Source organism: Camellia sinensis, chromosome 5 (assembly GCF_055761805.1).
Source record: "Camellia sinensis isolate YWXY chromosome 5, ASM5576180v1, whole genome shotgun sequence".
NCBI lineage: Eukaryota > Viridiplantae > Streptophyta > Magnoliopsida > Ericales > Theaceae > Camellia > Camellia sinensis.
This window is the reverse complement of record NC_138965.1, coordinates 93,723,196-93,747,120: the sequence shown is the minus strand read 5'-3', so window position 1 is coordinate 93,747,120 and position 23,925 is coordinate 93,723,196. Positions and strand designations below refer to the sequence as shown.

At 37.2% G+C, this 23,925-nt stretch overlaps 1 protein-coding gene and 1 pseudogene across 27 annotated transcripts in view; one reads left to right on the top strand and one right to left on the bottom strand.

The window, feature by feature from the left end:
- Nucleotides 1-21,069, top strand: part of LOC114278627 (uncharacterized) — a 68,201-nt gene extending 47,132 nt beyond the window's left edge. For 11 of the 27 annotated variants that reach the window (XR_014329810.1, XR_014329805.1, XR_014329802.1 and 8 more), the window contains 6 exons: nucleotides 12,728-13,657; nucleotides 13,844-13,916; nucleotides 18,258-18,391; nucleotides 18,603-19,687; nucleotides 19,792-19,856; nucleotides 20,790-21,069. The gene's annotated coding sequence lies outside the window, so the exon portion shown is untranslated. Of the gene's footprint in view, nucleotides 1-12,727; nucleotides 13,658-13,843; nucleotides 13,917-15,848; nucleotides 16,097-16,458; nucleotides 18,179-18,257; nucleotides 18,394-18,602; nucleotides 19,688-19,765; nucleotides 19,857-19,975; nucleotides 20,048-20,153; nucleotides 20,761-20,789 lie in introns of those variants that run through there. The other 16 variants (XM_082869246.1, XM_082869247.1, XM_082869245.1 and 13 more) reach the window with 11 other exon arrangements.
- Nucleotides 12-329, bottom strand: LOC145791534 (3-isopropylmalate dehydrogenase, chloroplastic pseudogene; annotated as a pseudogene).
- Nucleotides 21,070-23,925: the final 2,856 nt, after the last annotated feature.

Here is a 23,925-nt window from a genome sequence, read left to right as displayed (position 1 = left end):
CGTTACAGCACTCAAATTAGAGCTGTTGGGTTTGCCAGATTCTTTCCAGCAATATCAGGTGCAGAACCATGCACAGCCTCAGCAAGAGCAATGCCTCCCTCACCAATATTGCAGCTTGGTGTTAAGCCCAAGCCTCCAATCAACCCAGCACAAAGGCCACTGATAATGTCACCATACAGATTAGGCATCACTAGAAGGTCAAAAAGAGCTGGATTTTTCACAAGCATCATACAGCAGTTGTCAATAACAACTTCCTCATATGTTATGTCAGGATACTTCTCGGCAACTTCGCGACAACACTTAAGAAAGAGACCGTCAGTTTTCTGCATGATGTTGGCTTTGTGGATTGCAGACACTCTCTCTCTACCATGGGCCTTAGCATAGTGAAAGGCATATTCAGCCACCCTTTTTTCCTTTCTTTTTCTCCACTAGCCGAAGACACCACCACCACCTGCAGCTTCATCTCCACCGACGGACCACTATTCATCCTCTCCGACTTCGGCGCCACCTGCCCCGTCTGCTGCCAGCAGTAGCATGAGTCAAGGAGGTCTGTCTGGACAGACCGATGTTCAAAATATTTCAGAGTTTTGCAACACCCCACCGACAACCTCAGCTCTGTTCTGCCTCAGATCGGAGTCCGATCTCCTTTGCCGGTCGATTTTTTCGAGTTCAGAATCGAAGCTCGCTGCTTGATCGCACGCCGCTGCGGTCTGATCAAGATCCTCGCCTGAGATCCATGAGCCGGTCGATGCGCCGAGCCACTGCGCCGTCCTTGCAGTCGGCTTTGGCGAGGTCTAGACAGAAGTCTCTCTCTCTCTCTCTCTCTCTCGATTCTTCGATCGAATTTACAGCTTCCCGTTAATGGGTTCTCTGCTCGGTGACTGGCCTTACTTCGACCCTCTGATCCGTCCATCATCCTACTCATGATCGGACCCTTCCGAGTAAATATTCCCATCATCCTAATGTAGATGTGTGTGTGTGTTAGTGACTTCCAGCACAGCAAAGCTTCCCACGTGATTTCATCTCTTCTTTTCAAAAACATCCTCAAGTGCCCCACTTTCTTTTCTTTGTTTTTATATTTATTTTCCTCCATTTGTTTTGAAAAGCAACCGCCCACTTTATTTTTTTTTTTTTTCATCAAATTTTATTTTTTATTCTAAACCTTCATTGATACTCTCAGACATCATATTGTTCCCCACTTTTTTTTATATATCTATATATATCTTTTTTTTTATTATTATTAAACAAGCAAAAAAAAAAAAAAAAAAAAAAAAAAAAATCAAACCATTTACAACTTTGCCAAACACCCGTATTTTATTCCTCTCCGGGATCCACTCCGATCATAATTTTACACAAAAAAAAAAAAACAAAAAAAAAAAAAAAACAAACAACAAACAACAACAACCAAAGCTTTGTTTTCTTTTCTGCAGCGGCCACACATCGACCTCACTTCTTCTCTACTCTGCCGCCAGTCTTTTCTTTTTGCCTCCGTCCTGGGCGGCCCTTACCGGCGTTGCCTCCGTGTTTCCCACTCCACTGGGCATGATCACTACTCCCTGCTCCTCCACTGCAGCATATGGCGGCCCTCCAAAACGGAACATCACGGTGGCCTTCCGCTTCAGCTCCTTGTTTTCTGCCTTTAGCACACTTATCTCTGCTCGCGCATCCTTATACATGCGTTGGAGCAGAGCCAGCTGGGAGTTTAACTGTTGCACCTCATTTGTCCTGCTCTGCAGCCGGTTCGACAAATTTGTGACCGCCGTCATGCTTTCCACACATGCCTTCAAAGTATACTGATTGGCCTCCACATCTGACTGCACTGCCATTCTTTGCTCCACCGACCGCATCGGAAAGTTCAACGGAGCAAACTCCGGGGCGCTTGGTTGAGTTTCCAGTGCCACCGCACCAGTTCTCTCTCTCGTTGACTCGTTGAGGTCGGGAAAAAGGGTGAGCAGCCCGCGGGAAGACGATGAAGCCATTTTCTAGGCACCAGAGTGTTACACAGTATCTCTCTCAGAATTCTCTCTCAGAAAACAGAGTGTTACAGAATCTCTCTCAGAAATCTCTCTCAGAATATCTCTCGCAGGTTTTTTTGCCTCAACCTCTGTCTTATAGCCGAGGCAGCCATGCGCATCGCGCGCCTCTTACCACCAGCCGACAAACGGGCACGCAAGCCAAGGCGCCCACGTGCCTCGCCATCATGTCCGGCACACCTTTTGATGAATTGGGCACGCCTTTTGATGGCACGCCTTTTGACAAAATTGGGCACGCCTTTTGAGGGTGCCACTTTTCCAAGGGTCCGACAAGACTCTGTAAACTGTCCCGACATTGATTCCGGTTAGTTTCTACAAGGGTCCGACAAGACTCTGTAAACTGTCCCGACATTGATTCCGGTTAGTTTTCTACAAGGGTCCGACAAGACTCTGTAAACTGTCCCGACATTGATTCCGGTTAGTTTCTACAAGGGTCCAGCAAGACTCCGTAAACTGTCACAACAACTGTCACAACAGTGTCTGCTCCAACGGTCCGACATGACCCCATAAACTGTCTTCTACATCGGTCTGACACCGCCATCCAGTGTCCTCTACACCGTTATGACACCACCATACAGTGTCCTCTACAACGTTATGACACCCCCATACAGTGTCCTCTACAACGTTATGACACCACCTTTCAGTGTCTTCACCAATGGTCTGACACGACCATACAAAAAGACAGAAAAAATGTTGGAATAAGAATTTGTCTAAATGGAATAGGATGGATTGACATTGGTAGGATTTCTAATCCTACACAAACTCTTACTTAGTATTTCAAATCCTACCTAAACTCTTGCTTGTTTGAAGTATTTTAGGAGAACACTACCTCCTTTCTTAAGCAAGAATTTTTGCTTATATGACACCAATCCATGCATACAGCCCACATATTTTCCCAGTAACTTTTTTTTTCCTCCCAGCAGATTGTTTCCAGCAGTCTCTTTTTTTCTCTGCAGATTTTGTGGTGCATATTAGGTCTTCATTATTTTAGTATCTTTCCAGCAGCAATGGCTCTTTGAGTACACAAAAGATACAGCCCATATATTTTCCTTGTAGCTTTTTTTTCTCCCAGCAGATTGTTTCCAGCAGCCTCTCTTTTTTTCTCTGCATATTAGGTCTTCATTATTTTAGTATCTTTCCAGCAACTTTCCAGCAGCAACTTTCCAGCCATTATCTTTCTTCTTTTTCCAACAAAAGTTGTTCTTCTTATACTTTAAAGAAGACACAAAAGAATCTCTTCAAACTCCTTTAAATTAGGTATGCTTTCTTCTCCATAAAATATTTTCTTTCAGCATGTATATCACCATGTGATAGCCCTTCCCAAAAATTTTTACTAGGCCCTAAGTCCAAGTAGTCCCAACAAAGACCCTTCTTGAAAGGATGAATAACCTACTGCCTTATTTCATAACAAAAGCTGTAGCCTCTTTTCTTTTTATTATTTTATTATTTTTATTTTTACTTGAACAAAAAAACCTGCTGCCTTTCCAGCAGATTTTTTTTCCGAGCCCAAAGACCTTTTTTTTTTCCCACAATTTAATCTGATCTTTTTTTTTTACCTTCCAGCAGAAATTTTCTTCTCCATGAACCTTTTTTATAACCCATGAAAATTTCCATGAACCTTTTTATAACCCATATGAACTTTGTGTATAACCTGCTGCCATTAGCAAATATGGCCTAGAAATAAAGAGAGCCCATTTTTGCTAGACAACAAACCTAAAACAAAAAACTGTGGCCCCTTCTTTAGCTGCTGGCCCATTTTTTAAGCTGCTGCCCCAATTTTTCCTTGTTGCTGCTAGTCATCAGACCAAATAGACTTTTTTTTTTTTATATGATGGCAACAAAGGCGGCCCATTTTGCTAGACCCAAATACTCTAACAAACAAAGACCAAGTCAAAAAAAACGGCAACCCCTTTTAGCTGCTGCCCCTTATATATTTTGTTGTTAGTTCATGAACTTAACTAGCCCAAATAAAGTTCTTGCCCTATAGAAACAAAAGAGCCCTCTCTTTTTTTTTCTTTTTTTTTTTTCTAAGCAGCAAGAATTTTTTCTTTCTTTTTTTTTTATTTTTTATTTTTTATATTCTTTTGATAGAACCAACCAACACAGGTTGCTTTGCTTATCATTTAGGGAACAAACTATCTATTTATTTAGCAAATTTTTGCAAAGACAGTCCCCCTTTTTTTTACAGCAGCAACCTGTTTGTTGCTGTGTTGTATAGCAGATTTTTTTTGTGATTTTTTTTTGAACAGAAATTTTTTTTTAAGCTTGCTACCTTTTATTTTATTTTGTATTAGTAGCAGCCCTTTGTACAATTGGCCAAATTTTTTTGTTAAAAGTCGAATCAGCCTTGCCCCTTCGTAATTCGTGCAAGTGAATTTTAATTGTACGAATCATGATGATTAATTTCCTTTTTTTTTTTTGGTTAACGATTATTTCATGTCTTTTTCCCTCTTTTACAGGCAACCCGCAAGGCGTGGAGTTTGTTTGCAGGTATCATTGCCCCTTCTAGCCTAATGGCAATGAGTGGCTTGAATCCTTGGCAGTGATTGTGTCCTTCACCCCAATGGCTTGAATCCTTAGCAGTGAATGTGTCCTTCACCCCAAGGGCTTGAATCCTTGGCAGTGAATGTGTCCTTCACCCCAACAGCTTGAAACCTTGGCAGTGATTGTGTCCTTCACCCCAACGGCTTGAATCCTTGGCAGTGATTGTGTCCTTCACCCCAACGGCTTAAATCCTTGGCAGTGAATGTGTCCTTCACCCCAACGGCTTGAAACCTTGGTAGTGAATGTGTCCTTCACCCCATTGGCTTGAAACCTTGGCAGTGATTGTGTCATTCACCCCAATGGCTTGAATCCTTGGCAGTGAATGTGTCCTTCACCCCAATGGCTTGAAACCTTGGCAAGGGGCTTTCGTCAATTTCTTTATATTATGACATTTTGCCTTCACTAACCTCTTTTTTTTTTTTAGGAAGCATGGAAAAGACACTTGAATATCTTCGACGTGACGAGAGGGATGTATTGGATAAATCTGGTCCGAAACTAATTCGGCACAAACCTATCACTACTTTATTGTAATCAACCGAGTTGGACCCCTACATCCCTTTACATACGGCTTCCGAAGACTTGGTCTATACAGGAATTCGAAACTGCTGTGAGATTCTTGAGAAAGGACACTCCAAATCAATCGGTTCATTCCTTGTTTCAATCCTCCGTCCATTTTCTGAAGACCTTGACTGCTCTGAATTTAATACTCTTCTTAAGAGAATGAAACATGAAAAATTGAAGTAGGATAATTCTTTTAATGTTCGCGGCATTTCTACCCATTTGTAATCCCCTATATGGATTTTTTGGTTGAATGACGTTCTTTCCATATTTGCCCCTATTTTGAAGAAGTGTGGGATTTATGCCGCAATCTATGTATCCCAATTTGCTTATGCTAGGAATGTCTCCCTGCTCAAAGGGTTCTTAGAGCGGTGGTCACCCGACAGCAACACTTTCCACACCATTTACGGCAAACTTGGGATCTCTTTAAGGGACCTTCATCGCCTTAGCGGGCTCCCCATCTGCCAGCTCTTTTCAATCCAAGAAGTTTAACCACTGGACTTTCAAATTCATTAACGAATCCCCAACTTCGAGTAGTGGTTTTCAACGAAAAGATAGAATCCCTGATGATGTGTATCTTTCCGGTTTTTTGGCGAGCTGGCTTAGCGGATTTGTCTTCCCTCACTCTTCTGGGAAAATTCGTCCGACTATGTTTCATGTAGCCACCAAAATGGCCGGTGGAACCTTATTTAGCTTGGCCATCCCCGTCCTTGCGTACCTCTATCATTCTCTTGGTAAAATGGCATCATCACCTTCACCTGGGAAGGAAAATATTCAGGGTCCTTTGCATTACCTTTTTGGATGGATTTCACTATATTTTGTTAAGACTTACTCTCATGGGGATCCTCAGTTGATTTGTCCGATTCCTGATATTCATTTCATGCCATATCTTGGGTTTATTGGAAACCAATCGGCTGCCCAGATTTTTACTGATAAATTTTCATTTGTGGACTCTCTCCTAACTTATCGTACGGAGTGTCAGTTCAGGGCTCTTACCCATGAAAGTGATCCTTCAGGCATTCTAGTCGACTCTGAAAGGATATCACCTTTCCACCTTGGCTATCTTATATCTTTGAGGCAAGGGATTTTAACTTTTAAAATGGGATTTAATTTCATTTTTGAACCATACTCCCTAACCGATACGGTCGTCAATTTGGGTTTGCTCAAGCGTGCCCTACACCGCTTAATGTATCTTGTCGGTAGCCCCCTGAGTCGTCTAAATTTTATTACAACTGTAGCCATGTGCTACACTGCGGTACAAAAGTCTCATTAGAGTTACCAGGCTCCCGATCTACTTCTCACGTAACCATGCCTTATGCCAATTGGTGGTTGGGAACTTCCTTTACCGTGCTTCAATATGTTACTCATACCCAGTCGAAATCTTCATGCAAGAGAAAACTGGATATGTCAATTAAAGACCGAAAGACGAAGAATCCTTTTTACTCTAGAGCTAGGTCATCATCTTCACCTATTGCTCTGGAAGCATCATCACCTCAGAGAATGGATAATAGTCGACCACTTATTGCTCCTTCCCGATCTAGTTACTCGGTTTCAGATCTCATTCATCTTTTCAAGGATATGTGTAATTCTCAATTTAAAATGAGATTTAGCTTTGAGCAAGTAGATTCTGGTCCTCAATTTTCTATGTCTCGCAAAGCTTTTTCCAGAGACTGTCTATCAGTGATTGTGCAGGAACTTCCCAACCCACCGTAGCGACCAAAACCCCAATGGAACAATTTCGCACATACTTGTACTCTTTTCTTGAAGATAAAGATGAGAATATGATTCAAGAACTCTTCGAGGGAGATGGGTATGAATTAACTGCCTTGGGTCGTATTCGCATTAAGAGTGTTGAAATTCCTTCTCTTACCAAATCTTTTGATTGTTCTCTCAATGGAAGTAGCGAGAGTGAAGATGAGTTTTATGACTACACCCCTCTTTTAGATGGCACACCGACTAAGATGAGTAAATTGCCCCAGCAAATGTAGGGTTTTCTTCTCCTTCTTCGAACAAGCCATCCAAGCTATTAGAGAAAGGTATAATTCTTTCTTCTTCTTCTTCGTTTTTTTTTTTTTTTTTTTTTTTTTTTTTTTTTAAACACCTCTCATTTTCTTAGGCACTGTGCCTCGGACTTCCCCAGCTGCCTCGCATATGCCATTGGCTACCTTTAAGGGTATTCTTATTCATTCCTTGTACCTCATTTTATTTCATCATGTATACATACTCAATGAACTCTTTTCTCTTTCGATTATGCCACATTGCAAAATCCATGGTCCACTTGTGGGAATCACAACTTGTCTCTTCCTCCACCTAAGTCTCTTCAAGCTGTACACCAAGGTATACGTCATTCATATATATATATATATTGTTTTTACGTTCTATGTTTTCATTGAGTATCTCTTTCTATTTTCACAGAAAGTACTTCTAACACATTGGAAGAGGCAGACGAAATTACTTCTGATACCTCGGAAGAGGCCCAAATTCTTGCAGACTTACTTAAAGCAAATGGGGTTAACAAATTATTTGACAAACTTGAAACACCCTTTGCTCCATCTAGCCTTCTTTTGGGAACTTCCTCTAATGAAGCAGCCATCCATATTCAGAAAGGTCTTATTATTTCTCTCCAATCAATGACGGATGTTAATGGCATGATTGCTGTAGCAAACAACGTTTTCATGATTTTGAAGAGTTTGGGTGTAGACTTTACCTCCTTTTACGAGAAGGTGAAGATATTTCTTGGGTGCTTTGCTTTGAAAACCCAACTTGCAGATTGTTCAAACTTGTCTACTGCAGAATTTGAGGCCCAATACTATGAGAAGAAGCTTCATTTTGACAAAGTTTCTGGCGAACATGAATAGTTGTCTGCTTCAATTATCAAGTCGGATGAGCACATTGCGGGTCGTAATCAAAGGATTATTCAAACCAAAGAGTTACTCAAACAACTTGAAGAGGAATTGTCATCCACCCAAGCGGAACATGCATCCTTTATGCGTGATTGTGCACAAGATTCCGAGAGTGTTTCTAAATCAGAAGAAGACGTGCAAACTGCTCTGAATGTTTTGAGCCAACACAAGATAAAGAATGGACAACACAGTGTTGTGGAACGTGCTTTTGAAAGGGCCAAGGCTTCTTTTACTTAATGAATGCACTTTTATTTTGTTATTCATCCGAACATAATGTATTTATGAAATTTCGCTCAGTGATAGATTTATTTGTTCTATGAAATTTCTCAATACAATACATTGATTTGTCTTATTTTGGCCGTTCACAGTTTATACTCTTGTTGGTCAGGAGTATCCAATGTTTTACCACCTTAGATTTCGGTGGGATATTTTAACAGTTTAACCACATACAATACCGTTGGTGGGATTCGACTTTTGTTTGGCCGTACATAGTTTATACCCTTGCGGGCCAGGAGTATCTAATGTTTTACCAGCTTAGATTTCGGTGGGATATTTTAGCAGTTTAACCACATACAATACCGTTGGTGGGATTCGACTTTTGTTTGGCCGTACACAGTTTATACTCTTACGGGCTAGGAGTATCTAATGTTTTACCACCTTAGATTTTGGTGGGATATTTTAGTAGTTTAACCACATATAATACCGTTGGTTGTTGTTGACTCTTGTTTGGCCGTACACAGTTTATACTCTTGCGGGCCAGGAGTGTCTAATGTTTTACCACCTTAGATTTCGGTGAGATATTTTAGCAGTTTAACCACATACAATACCGTTGGTGGTTGTTGACTTTTTTTTTTTTTTTCCTCCTAACTTTTGCCTAGGTCGCCCTTTCGGGTTTTCAATCTAGCAGGCTTTCTTAAGGGTAATATCTCTTCAAGAACCTTGCATTGGTTGGGGCAATGATTCTGTTACCATCCATCGTTATCAACAAATAGGCCCCATTAGAATAAACCTTCTCATTCACATAAGGTCCTTCCCATTTGGGCTCAAGCTTTCCTTTGATTCTTCGTGAGACTACTATGGGTGTTCTAACAATTAGTACCAAGTCTCCCTTTTTAAAGGAACGAAGCCTCACTCTTTTATTGAATGCATTTGCCATCCTTGTTGGTAGATCTCCAAGTTCTGTTGAGCATACAACCTTCTTTTATCCAGGGTCTCCAGCTCAGCCAACCTCACTCTTGCACTTTCATCTTCTGTTAAGGACTCTTGTATTGCCACTCGCAATGATGGTATTTGAACCTCAAGTGGTAACACTGCTTCTCCTCCAAAAACCAATGAATAAGGGGTTGCTTGAGTAGGAGTTCTGTGCGAAGTCCGATAAGCCCATAAAGCTTCTTGTAACTTTTCGTGCCAAGCTTTTTTGTTCTTGTCCACCATCTTCTTAAGAATTTTGCATAATGTCTTGCTGAAAGCTTCTGCCAAACCATTGGCAGGTGCATGATATCTTAATGAATGGTTGTTTTTTATTTTGTACTTGGCAAATAACTTGTTCAAAGCATCACTCCTGAATGGCTGTCCATTATCCATGATGATACTTTCTGGAATCTCGAACCTGTAAATGATATGGATTCGGATGAACTCAGAGACAACTGTGCTTTTTATATCCTTTAAAGCCACGGCCTCTGCCCATTTTGAGAAATAGTCAGTTGCAGCTAGGATGTACCGATATCCTGCTGAAGATGGAGGTACAAAAGGACCAATAATGTCCATACCCCATGCTGCAAATGGCCAAGAACAAGTTGAGATACAACGTCGTTTTATTTATGTACTTCAACGGATCATATTGATCTTTTTTTAGGGAGTGATTATCTACAACCTTCCTATCATAGGCTCTATACGTGTCATAAATTTAGTTGAAATTTATGTGCCAACACCAGTCAAATTGAATATTTTATCTGTTTAATGCCAATCAGGTTGGATGCAGTAGGAGCATAAAATGAGCAAAAATCAATATTTTTAGCAAAAAAATGCTTCCCACACGTGCGGCCCATCCATCGCAGCCAAACAGGGCCTAAGAAAATCGCACATGTGAAGGCCCATTTCTGCACGTGTGGAACCCTTGCCGCACGCATGGCGGCATTTCCCACACGTGCGGCCGTATCTCAGAAAATGTGCCAGTTGTTTGGAATTGTTTAAAAGAGTTGGAAGTATAAAAAGACAGGAAAAATGTTGGATTAGGGTTCCGAAATATTTCAAAAGAGAGGAGGGGCTAGGGTTTGGAATTGAGGGTTTTCAAGCTTCAAGAACATCTTTCATGGGGGTTTCTTCTTCTTTTACCTCTTCCCACTCCTCTATGAGTGGCTAGGATTCTATTTCTAGGGTTTTGATGAAACCCTAGCCAAGTAAATAGAGTTTTCTTTTTGATTTTTGATTATGTAATAGTTTGAACAAGTTGTATGGTATTCAAGATATTTTTAGATATATTTTGCATTATTTCTTCAAGTATTCTTCTTTCTGTGATTGTTGAATGTTTTCCATGAAATGGTTTTGTATTCTTTTATATTCAAGGTATGAGATAGGGCCATGCTACGAGGGATGAGTTGTTTTGCTACCTTAGTTTAAAGCAAACGACTCATGTTGCTTGAGATGGTTTGTGCCTATACATTGAATGTGATAATTCTCTTGATCAATGCTTTGAACTTGTAGCTGTGAAATCTTATTTGGTTCAAATCGTAACATAATTGATTTTCAAGTTGAGACCTTATTTATGCAACTAGTGGTAAATTCATTACCTTAGGTTTTCCCCAAAATTAATCAATGTGTTTGGTTTGAGTTTTTTGAATTAAGTTTTTTGTTTTTCATGTTTTTTTATTTTTAGTAAATATTTTAAAAATTTTAAGCATTTTTTTTTTACTGAGATGTGTTTAAAAAGTAATATATTTGTGAAAAAATCTTTTAAAAAATTAATAAATACACAAAAAATACAAAAAATGCATTGAATTTTCGTATATATTTTTTATTTTTGGTATTTAGTGAATTTTTTTTAAATTTTTTTTCACAAAAATTATAATTTTTAAGTGTATTTATGTTAGGTGTGTTTAAAAATTAAAAAAATTGCTTAAAATATTAAAAAAATTCGGTAAAAACAAAAAAATTTGAAAAACAAGAAAATAGAATTTTCTGATAATTGTTTTTAGAAAACTCAAACCAAGCAAAGTGAATAATTTCAATTTTACTTTTAATTGCTAGTTTAATCTCTTAGTATTTTAATTATTATTAGTTTATGAACAATCATCTCTTTGATCAAAATTAATTTAGGAATTTAACAATTAATTTATTAAATTAGTTGAATTTTACATTTGTTCTTGTGGATCGAAACTTGGACTTACTATTATTTTAAGGAATTTGGTATTGTTTAGTGTTTGTTGTTGGTGTGTAAAACGACTCGCCAACACCACTGCCCCGACGCCACCCTTATGCCATCGTTGGCTCAACACTGCCGACTCTATCTTCTCACCCATCTCACCACCGCATCACCGCACCCCCGCGCTAGCCAACCACCTCCCTGATGCCATCACCGGTCCACCACTGCCACTTCCCATCTTCGTTGGCAATGACCACTTCTTTCCCCACCAACGCGCCGATCTCTCTCGTCCTCCTTTAGGTTTCTTTTATTTCAATTCTTTATTCATGTATTTGATTTGTTTGTTTATTTATTTGAGTATTATTCAGTGTGTTTAGTTTGAGTTTTTTGGCTTAAATTTTTTGAAAATTGGGTTTTTTGATTTTCTTGTTTTTTTTTTTTTGTTTTTAGTAAATTTTTTTAAAATTTTAAACTTTTTTTTACTTTTTTAGATGCATCTTACTCAGATGTATCTAAAAAGTAAAATATTTGTGAAAATATATTTTAAAAAATTAATAAATACATAAAAATACAAAAAAATATATTGAATTCTCATTTTTTTTTTGTATTTTTGATATTTAGTGAATTTTTAAAAGGTTTTTTTCACAATTTTTTTACTTTTTAGGTATATTTATGTTAGGTATGTCTAAAAATTAAAAAAATTGCTTAAAATATTAAAAAAAATTAGTAAAAACAAAAAAACACGGAAAACAAGAAAGTAAAATTTTCTGAAAAGTGTTTTTGAAAAACTCTAACCAAACAAAGTGATTATTGTCTTCTCCTTTTCTTCTTATTCTCCTCCATTGTTTTGCTCTTATTACTGCTTTGTAGCAGTGTTAAAAAACAAATAATAATAATAAAAAACAAAAAAAAAACCCCTTCCCCCACCCCCCCCCAAAAAAAAAAAAAAAAATTGAATGCACTTCTTCTTCTTCTTCTTCTTCTTCCCATAGCCTGATTGGAATTTTCTTGTTGTGTTGCGTGTGTGGGTACATGCTCATAATTGAATTGCCTTATATCCATCCTATGTGGCATATTCATTGACTCCATGTATAGGGATTGGTTGGACTATTTTGGAATCATTGTTGGGATTGGTTGCGTATTTTGGGGATTGCAATGTTGTTGTTGGTTTGTTATTGTTTTGGGAAATAGTTAGGGGGAGTGGGACCACATTCGTTGTTTCCATGCATTTTTATTATTTCATGAGCTATGCATGTACTCTATCACCTTATACATTAACGCCTATGTTTTATGTTTCTCTTTCTCTTTGTGGTTGTCTTATTTTGTAGACATGGCGGCTAGTGATGACTTTGCTACTATCCTTAGGTGCCATTGCACACGTCCCCACAACTCTCAATTCCAGCAATATGATGACAAGTTCCCAGTGACTCATCTCTTCCAGACTCATTTTCCAGATCGTGCGGGTGATGCTAGTCACACTTTGGTTTGCCGTCACAATTTGCCACCTCGCCTCTAGTTGATTGCTGTCTTTTTCCGGCGGAATGTCATCCCTTTGGGGCATAAGGAGGAGCGTCGCGGTGCTTTTATTCGGGCTCTTCATCACTTTGAGTTCGACTTTTGGGTGGATGTTTCAAAGCTTATTTGGGATCAGATGTACAAAATCATGACCGATGTGCAAATCAAGCAAACCAGGAGCTCTCAAACTTGGCCTCTTCCCTTCGCTAACTTGATCACTTACCTCTTCTGCCGTTACTCAAGCTGCTGGTTTGATCTCGAGGAGGTGGCCATTGAGGAGGTTTTGCAGTACACCAAGCAGACTTGGCTTCACAGTTTGTCTCACATGTCCCCCTTCGATGCAGCCTCCTACTGGCCATGCTAGCACTAAGGGTGTGGGCAATGATGTTCCCATGGCTGACCCTGCCCCTGGCGCTACTGCCCACGCCTCTGCTGATCCCCTCGCATCCATCTTTATGACTCGTGCTGACTATGAGGCCCTTCATTATGAGCACATCTGCATTCAATAGTTTTTGGATACCCGTCAGACCGATTTCTATGCTTACCGGGACGTCTCAGCAACACTATGATGTCTCTCAGGCATATATGCAGCAGTCCTTCATTGATATGTAGTCCCATATCTGCCAGAACGCTTTTGAGACTCTGTCTCTTATGCGTTCTCTTCTTGCGGAGTACCACCCACCGCTGCCACTGCTGCCTCAATGACACCCTACTTATTTCTGCCATGTTCTTGTCAAGCTATGGTATTATTACTATTCTCTATACTTTGGATAATTTCCTCTTTTTTTTAGGGTTTAGTTCATTTTTTATTTTATTTTCCTTTTCTTTTATTTGTTTTTTGTTGGGCCTGTATGTATATTTGTTTTAGGGTACTAACTTTGGACCTATCCTCTTGTATATCTCATTTCTACTATTTCTTGGCATATCAGGTCTTCCACTGTTGGTCATGCTCCACTGTTGGGGGTGTTTCTTTCACCTCTTCTTCCGCTTTCGATGGTTTTGGTGCTATTCTCTCCCTCTCTTGTTCTTGCCGTGGTTGCTTTATTATTATTTTTTTTTAATTTTCCGGTGAGGGCACTGCCATGTTTAGTTTTGGGGAGGGGGGGGGGGGGGGGTGGGGAGAGACTCAGGCTTGGTTCATGTGATTTATGCTTGGAATTGAGTTTTACACTCTTAATCATTTTGACCAACCTAATTTTCTTATGTCTTGGGTTGATGGTGTGAGTTAGATATTTTTGGATTATTCATGACCTAAGAAATATGAGTTCATAGCAGTATCCTTGCATGCAGATTGTTGGTATCACTTGTCACTTTTTGCACTTAAATGCGCGTATTTGGGTGTACAAGCTAGCAGCTGATATTTTTTACCATGTGTTGGCTTCCAACTACTTATGATGATGTGCATTTTTTCAAAGATTAACATGGCTTCAAACAAAAAAAAAAAAAGTGACTAGTTTGGGTTCGTATTAAGCCCATTGGTGTCTTTACACCTACATCATGTTTGTTTAGACAGACTGAATAAGAGGGATTGTAATCTATCGGACTATTAGTCTTGGGAGGTATAGTCTTAGACTATTTGGTTGGAAAGGATGTGTATCCCATTTTTGCTTTATCATGGGATTAGATATCTGAAAATAACTATTCTATTGAATCCAATGTTTGATTGAAATATTATGAAGAAGGGTAAATACTTAATAGACTATTTTACCCTTTTTAATTGTTTACTTAGTAATAGCAGTAATTAAAAATTAAGTAAATAAACATCAATAAAAATTAAATTATTTTATTTTATTTTATTTTTTTAATTGAGATTTTTATATTTTATTTTATTAAATACAATACATAATGAAATCAAATATTTGGAGGGTAAATGTGTCATTTTACAACTTAATCCCATGGGATTCCAATCCCACCATTTCTATCCTATATCCCCTCTAGGGCACAATAGTCCAACATATATGGGATTAGGAGTCCCACATTCGTAGTCCGGTGGGACTCCTAATCTTACCTACAAGTTCTCAACCAAGCAATGGACTCTATGGTAGATTGGACATGGAGCTCAATTCCCCTCCCCCCCTCTCCCCCCTCCCATCCTTCCAAACAAACAGCCCTCTAGTGTCCTAAATCCATCTGGATTGGGAGGCGTTAGCCTAACGGTTGGACTATCTATGGCTGTTTGATTTCCTTGGTTAGAAGTCTAGTGGATGGACAAACTAGGTTGCTAATTGTTTTGTAAGCTAACAATGTCTAATTGCATAGTTTAGTGTTTGTCCTTTTTTATTAGTATCGGTAGCTATGACTAATGTTTTGTATTAACTCCGACTTAGTAAGGATGTTTTGTGTTATTTACTAGTCTGTAGTAAGTTAATGTGTTTTGTAATTTTATTTAACTTAATGAATGAAGTCTTCTTTTGAAACTTTGATATATTTAACTATTCTCTTTGTGGGAAAATAATAATAATAATAAAATAAAGGAATAAATAAAAAAATAAATTTACAAACAATTCTATCATGTAGAATGGTTGGGCGATGGAGAAATAATAATAATGGTAACGGAGTCTCTGATGGCGATGTCATTTGAACTATATGAACAGAGCAAATTTGAAATGATTGCAAAATTTGAGAAATTACACCCCTACAAATTCTTTGGTGGGTCTAATCCGTATAAAGCTGAAGTATGGCCAAGGCAAATTAACAAGCTATTGACACTTCTGACATTTAGAATGAACACGATAGAGGGACCATGGCGGCATTTCAAATGGAAGGGGAAGAAGACCATTGGTGGGAAATGATTATAGTGATTTCTGGCTGAGGGGCCTTTTCAGTGAAAAAGACGAGCAAAAAAATTTTGTTGGCAAAACCCCTTGACAATTAAAATATAAGGTAAAAGATTAAAATACCCCTCATATATATAGCAGCTAAGAGGCAGTTGGAGAGGACAAACTGATGGTTCGAAGTTGTTCTAATAGTCGTCCCTGTTCATTCCCAAACCCTCAACCAAAAACCCTAGTTCAAACTAGAGATTGAAGCCCCATTGTCGTCTATTTGAGATATATCGAAGGAGTTCATCACGCTCTACCGTTTGAAACCCTAGTTCAAGCATCAGAAATTGAAGCCACATCACCCTTTTTCTCTCTCTCTATCACCTATACTTTTCAGGTTCTCCCTCTCCTTAGAACCAGGTGTTCTTGTTTCTTAAACCGTAGTTATACGTACACTCCATATATAAATTATCGATATTGTCTTCTTATTGCTGTTGATGTTTGAAACCCTAGTTCTACATGAAATTGATGTTATGGAACGATTGTATTGACTTGATTGTTGTTTTTTATTTTCAATTTTTGGTTGATTGCTTTGTGATTAAGTTTGCTTTCATAGTGTATAGTAGTATGGTGTGAAAAATTCGACACAGAGCAAACTTAACTGCACTTTGATGCGTTCTTTAATTAATCTTAATAGAAAATTGTGCTTTTCGTAGGAAGATTGATGTATTAAACTTCAGATCTGTTTAGTTTTGACTTTTTTCACTCTTCTACATTTTGCTGATGTTCGAAAGTATCAATGTATTCGAAACTTTTGTAGAGAGTACTCCAATATATGTTTTTGTTGTATATCTTATTGTTTTGTTGGAAGTAAATGTCATTTTATAATATTTGTGGAGAGTACTTCAAATCTAGGGTTCAATATTTTTCATTGTTCAATCTAGGGTTTCTGCAATTATTGTGGTGTAGAATTGGGTAAAATCCATCATGACTGTTAAGAAAAGTTTTACATCTGTTTGTGTTTTGGTTTCGTGTTTTGGGTATTTTACTGTTATTGGGTTGAAAAATGAATTGAACGACAATTGGATCATTATGTTAATATTGTTCTTGTTGCTGCATTTTTTTACATTGTTACTGTTTTTCAGAGTGAAATTGACATTTTCTTGTATGACGGGCTATTATTTGCTCTAGAGATGCTCTTTCCATACACAGATGTCAACTTTGTTTATGTCAAAACTTTTGAAGTCTTGCAACTCAACTTGTCCTGCCTTTCCAGTTGGTCTCCCTAAAATAAATGAACTTCATGAACTCTAGAATTATGATGAAAGAGATCATGGACTCTGAAATTATGAAACAGAACATTCTGAAAAAGGCTACAAACAATTAGTCCATTAAAGCATACATATAAAACATAGTAAATCGAGGATATGTTGAAGAGAGATCCACTATATATAACTTCATACCAATTCATTAAAAGCTTTTGGTTTAGACTACTGAAAAAGGGCTTGAAAGTACTTTGTCTGCCTAATCTTCTCAATGTCCCTATGTCCATTTTAATATTGTTCTTGTTTTTGCATTTTTTTACATTGTTACTGTTTTTCATATTTAAATGTTACTGTTTTTCAGAGTAAAATTTACAAGGCCGATTGTGCGTGGGACACAAGAGAAGGAGAATTACGTCAAACAGTATAGGTTAAACATTGTGTCTTTGATAAAATGGGAGAACAAGAGTTTAGTGTTCAGCACATTGTAGCCTTCAAGAAAATGCCTTTCTGGCTATTGTTCAGGTCGTTTCGAAAGAAACCAGTGGAGGTGAGGAAATTTAGGAAGGTAGATGATGATGTTGTCATGGTCATCAAGTCTTATTGGAGTGATTTGAAGGGATTCAAATTGGACCCTAAAGTGGTTGACACACACGATAGTGATGTGAGCTTGATATTTGGGATACAACCGGGAAAGAAGAAAATAGATATGTGACATGTCATCATATGTGAAAAAATCAGACATACCTTTTGTGCGGAGAAGATTCTCTAATGTACAGAGAATATTTGTAAAGATTCTGAAATTAGCATGAGGACGTGCAATGAGAAGTGAAAGGAGAGTTGATGTTAGGGACGTTGCTAGGATTCTGTGTTTGTTTGTTTGTTTGCACGACTTTGCTATTTGCAACAACCGATTAAACAATTGGATGGAATTTTATCAAGTTTGTGGAAGATTTGGAAAGCAAGACTACATATGCATGGTCCACTATAATTAAACAGCAGTGATTGGGACCTCTGAATTTGCACCACTAAACTAGTTCTAATGAGTTGGGAAAAAAAAAAAAAAAAAATGAGAACACGAGCAAAATATCCCATCATGTGAGACCCATACCAACATTAGAGCTATTAGTGCTCTTGGATTGGAGGCCTCAGACATTTCTCATAATTAAATCCACATTGACATCCTCAATTGAGTCTTCTGCATCCATCAAATGTTACTGGATGTGTTATTCTACTTTTGGTAAGTAAACATTTAGAATATTACATAATCCCTGTGTTTATTGTGTTTAACTAATCTTTGAGTTATTATTATTTTACAGCATTGGATGTGTGAGCATACTACTATTCTGCAACTTGACAAGCAAAATTTGTCTCGAAGGTTCCTTCGATGGGACCTATCAAAGCTCAGGAAGAAGTTCTTGAAGCGATCATTAAAGAACTAAAAGCTGATGAGGTCTCTTTTATCTTTCTTTTTTTTCCAACATACTGTAAACGTTTACTGTGCACACAGTAAAATGTAACTTTAAATAAAGTTAAATGTTGATTATAATTAGAGTAAAATTTTACCGTTAAAATGTTTATAACTTGTACTATTGGATAAATCTCTTCCATTTTTTTGTTGAATGCTCTAACATTTTCATGGTAATAATGTGTTTGAAATACAGGTTAATGAGGTTGAACTCAAGCCTATTTTAACATAAGAGAATAAGCTCCTCTTGGGTGTTGGAAAGCAAGATGAAGAGGATAATGGAGAAAGTATAGAGACTGAAGAAGACTGTGAAACGGAGGAGGAAAATGAGGAAGATGAAGCTGAGGAAGACAGTGATGATGAAGAAAATGATGATGGAGGTGAGAAGAACGATGAAGAACAATCTGAGGAAGTAACTGGGGAAGAGGACAATGATGAAAATGAACCAGCAAAACACAATGAAGCTGCGGAGGAAGCACAAGAGCACGACGATGATGTGCATCGTAAGGATTTCACTGAATGTGAGAAGATGGAAAAAATTCGGATGGAAAACAAAAAGATAAAAAATGAGATGTGACAATGGTTGAAGAGATTAAAGAGAATGAGGGAAACAATGGACAAATACCAAGAACAAGCACAAAAAACCAACCAAATGTTGCAAGAGACTGAGGAAATAAAAAGGGGCATGAAGCAACTAGAAGATGAAAAAGAAGAATTGTTTGAGCAACTACAAGAGATTACCGTACATAATGCAACACAGAATATCTTGAAATCAACGAGTGGAATGGCACATGTTGAGCAGGAGCCACAAGAGATCACACCTTCTCCGGCTGGATTATGGTCGAGCCTTTGCAAACTTCTATGGTTCGGAAAATCAAAATTAAGGAAAGGAAGAAAAAGGAAATTTCTGGATTTGAATATGAAGAACAAGGGAGAAAGAAAAGAAGGTAGATAAAAGATGTAAGCAAAGAAGCAAGACCTGCAAATGAAGGGGAGGAACATAGGCAGATCATACCTTTTGTGGGACCATTGAAGGAAACCACCACAGTACCTGATCCAGTACCTGCAACAATAATGGCAAAGCCCAAAAAAACAGCAAAAAAGAAGCTCAAAAATAAACTGAGAACAAAGACATGAATTGCTTGATGTGGACAAGATGCCTCTAAGTCAACCAAAACCACATAACTAGATTGTCTACTCCACTGAGGCTGCAAGTGTCAAAGTCCTTGACAAACAGGATGTGCTTCTACTGAAGAAGATCTACAAATTGGGATCATCAGAGTAAGACAACCTTAATTTGCTTTATAAAATAGAATTTTAAACATTTTAAATTTAATCATATTCTTTTTTTATTATCAGTGCAATTATATGGTCCGGGAGGACAGGTGGAATATTTGTCACACTGCATGATATCCATGTAATTCTCAAGGATGTTGATGTTGCAAATAATGTAAGTGATCTTTAATTGCATTTATTAAATTTGAAAAGTGAAATTGTACTAATTAACTATAATCATCTTACTAATCTCACTACATTTCATTTTTTTTATTTTTATTTTTTTTGTTCTAGCTCATTGATAGTTTTGCAAAAATACTTGTGAATGGGCATGATGCAATTCACCCACATAAGTCATTGTGCTGGGTAAGCCGCCATGAATATCACTTAACAACTTAACACTTAACTTTGAAAACCAGAAAATGTTATTGTTAGACAAAGTAATCTTCCTTATTAAAATGATTATTTGCAGTCACTAGTGAAATGGAAGTATGGGAAGATGAGGGAACATCCACTGGACAGATACCTGGAGGCATATCTCAGCAAGTATATGTTTCTATTCTTTATAATGAACTCCAATTGGAATGCAAAGGATGAAGTTCCATATCATTCGACATTGCTTGTTTTGGACAACCAAGGATGAAGTTCCATCTTTTATTGTTTGTTATCTCATGCACCAACTTGCCAAATATAAACCTATTGCAAAAGAGTTGGACGACAACAAAATGAATGATTTTCGAGCAACATTGGTGCATGAGTTCTTAAATGATCATCCAAGATCGTGGACCGAAGAAGACTACAAAAGCAAGAATGTGAAAATGAAAGCATGACATCGCAAAGGATAATGCCAATGAAACAACAAATAGAATTTAGAAAAAACAATATAGCTTTTTGAGAAATATCTTGGATGTTGTAAATGGTGTAAATGATGTAAGTAGGGTTTTACTTCTTTTTTTTTTTTGTTGGTAAATGATATTTTGGAAAGGATATATAATGGAATATGATTACTTGCCATTTGGTAGTATGTGTCTGTTATTCATAGATGCGATTATGGTTATGATAAAGGATTATACACTTCATTTTTCTGATTTTGTGGGTTTTGGTGCAGGTTGGTTGGATATATTTGGTTGTAAAACTCACAAGGACCCATGATGAACTAGACAATGTTATAGTGTTACAAAGTAACATTTTATTTTATTATGTTATAGTAAAATGTTACTGTATTACATAGCAATATTTTACTTGTTTGGACTAATATCATTGTAATGATAGGATAGAATGATGCATTTCAATTCCAACGAAATTGTAATGGCCAACTTAAACTACTTTACAACTTAGTGTTGCACAAAAAAATTCAACAACAAAGTACAAAATAGACTGTTATTTTTGCATAAGTATTGCATTATTTTCATAATTTTATTACAAAGCAATAATGTTTTTCATGGCAATGTCTCTTTAGAAGTCTTCATATTATAACCGTACTTCTCATATCTTCCGTACTGTACTCATCTTATATTCTCACCCCTAGATGGAATTCTATTCTTCCTTGGCCTACTAGGTGGCTTATTACAAATCGGAGGGAGGACAACAACATCATTTATAAAAGCAACAGGTTTCGTAACAGTGGGGGTATTGGATAAACGGATTTAGCATAGCAAGCCCTAAAGTTACTAGAGTTAAAAAATGGTTCCTTACGTGAGTGCAAATCACCACCGTTTTTTTGGATAGCGGTCGCTACATGAGCACAAAGATATCCATTCATTTGCTATTGGTAACACGGGCAAGTTCTATTCAAGAGATCGACAGTGACTGACGATCGAGATTGAACCTCAAAAACATGATCACGTGAACCAAGTTCTTCCACTTTTAAGAGCCGCTACTAATGTTGAATCCATCTCTGAACAAAGAAAAGTATTCCACTTCTTAGCTTCTCTCTGTCTTGACATAGAATCCATGATGTTCAACCTAATTGAATCAACCATCTTCATGGTGGGCAAATGCCGAGCTTTGTGGATCCATGAATTGAATGACTCCACCACATTCAAGTACATTTCATTGTATCTTTGTTCTTTAAAATAGACATTAGTCCACTTGTCACAGGGCAAATTGGATAGAAATCTACAAACAATTCTTTTTCCCTCATCTTGTAATTTTTTCAAACACTGATTAAAACATCCCATTTTTGGAGCATAAACACATGAAAAAAGTAGATAAACTAGTCTAGTCCTAAAACTATTGCTGAAATTTCCACCGGAGAACTTATCCCTCAAATTGCCTTTCAAGTATTGGAGACAAAAACAATGGTAAGCAGTAGGTAAAACCTTGGATAAAGCCTTCAAAAGTCTAGCGTTCCGATCATATATGAAAGTAATCAGTCTTTTATCCAACAATACATTTGACAAATGAGTAAGAAACCATTCACAACTGTTCGTAGTCTCTGTATCGACAATACCCATTACAAGAGGGACAAAACATGAATGACATAAAATTTTACAATTAGCACATATAATACACAAAAATATTACTCTGAATATAAGCAAAATAATACTTTGAATATCAGTCAAATGTTACTCAGCGAAATAGTAAAATTTTACCATGTAATATATTGTTGCAGATACATACTATTCACAAGTATGTACTTTGATCCCCATCCTTCGATATAGCTGTTAACAAGGTTCCCTTAATTTTCCATTTAGGAAAATATCGTCAATAAACAAAAGAGAATGACAATGTCTAAACCCTTGAATGGAAGCGTTGAATGCAACAAAGAATCTCTTGAACCGTCATGTCCGCTTTGATAGTCATAGTCAAGATTCAAATATTTGCCAGGATTTGTGCTCATGACAATATCCATATACCATCGAACCTCATCAAAAGACATAGAAAAATCCCCAAATATTGTAGTCCTAGCTTTCTTGACTCCTAACCAAGCATGATTGTATGTAATGTTGAGCCTGTATTGTTCTATAAAATCACGCACAATATCAATTGGATGAGTTTGGGGCTTTGCACGAACTTCGTTAACAATCAAACTAGCAACCAAATTTGATTTCATCCTTGTTAGAAGTATGAACTACAACACCACAACTATGCTCATCATGTAGAGTCCGAATATAGAAAAAACCATTAGCTCTCTCTAGAGATGCATGTACTCTCCATAAACAACATTTGGATTCCTAAGTGAACACACAATAGTGACTCGACACTTCTTATTCTTCACGTACACAAACTCAAATTCTATCTCAATGGCATATTTACATAACGTATTTCGGAAATTGTTTTCACCTCCTACAGATTTTTGACCTACATGCCTAATTCCATTCACCTATCCAGCAGACAACAAATGCCTTTCATCATGTCTACAAAACATTAGGAGTAAATCCATTTGATCATCAATAAGGCTGGATCCACTAGTAATATTCGATTATGTAACTTCATCAAGAAGTCCAAGATTTTCATTTGAATTGCACATTTCAAGAACAGTCACATCAACCCAGTCAACACTTAGAGGATAGATAAGAGATAACATATTCTGAAAATCACAATCATCATCAATCATACATTACGAATGTCCAAGTAAACAGTATGATAACAGAATGGAACCACTATTACCAAACTTCTTCAATTTACAACTAAAAAAATTAGTCAAATCTTTCAATGTGCAATTTGAGACAACCTTGAACACAATGGTCTAGTCACAATACTTGCATAACAGCATAAGAGGTGGTATCATTTTTCAAATCTGCATAATATATAACAATAAAATTTTACTGTTAATAGACAACTACAAAAACATAATTTTAGTGTATAATTCTGCAATCATTATTAAACATAACATCCTCAAATAAAATGTCACAAAGCAGTAAAATTTTGCTGTCAATTTTACGCAAAAACAAAGTAAAATGTTACTGACTACTATAGCAAAACTTTACTATCTTTCTTGAACAGGACATCAATAACAAAAAAAAAAAAAAAAAAATACTAAGTACAAACTGGAAAACCATTACAAATCACATACAACAAAAACAAATTTCAATCAGAAAATTAAACATACCTAATTGAGTAGTGATTGAACTTGAACAACAATCAACTAGTGTTTGAAACAAACTTGAACTCCAACATGAACGAAACTCCAACCCTAACTCGAATAGAGATTGAATGAAGATCTCCAACTCGATAAAGCTATACTCGATGAATCTCGCTTCACAACTCTCTCTTGCTTTGCAACTCGATGAAAGCAGTGG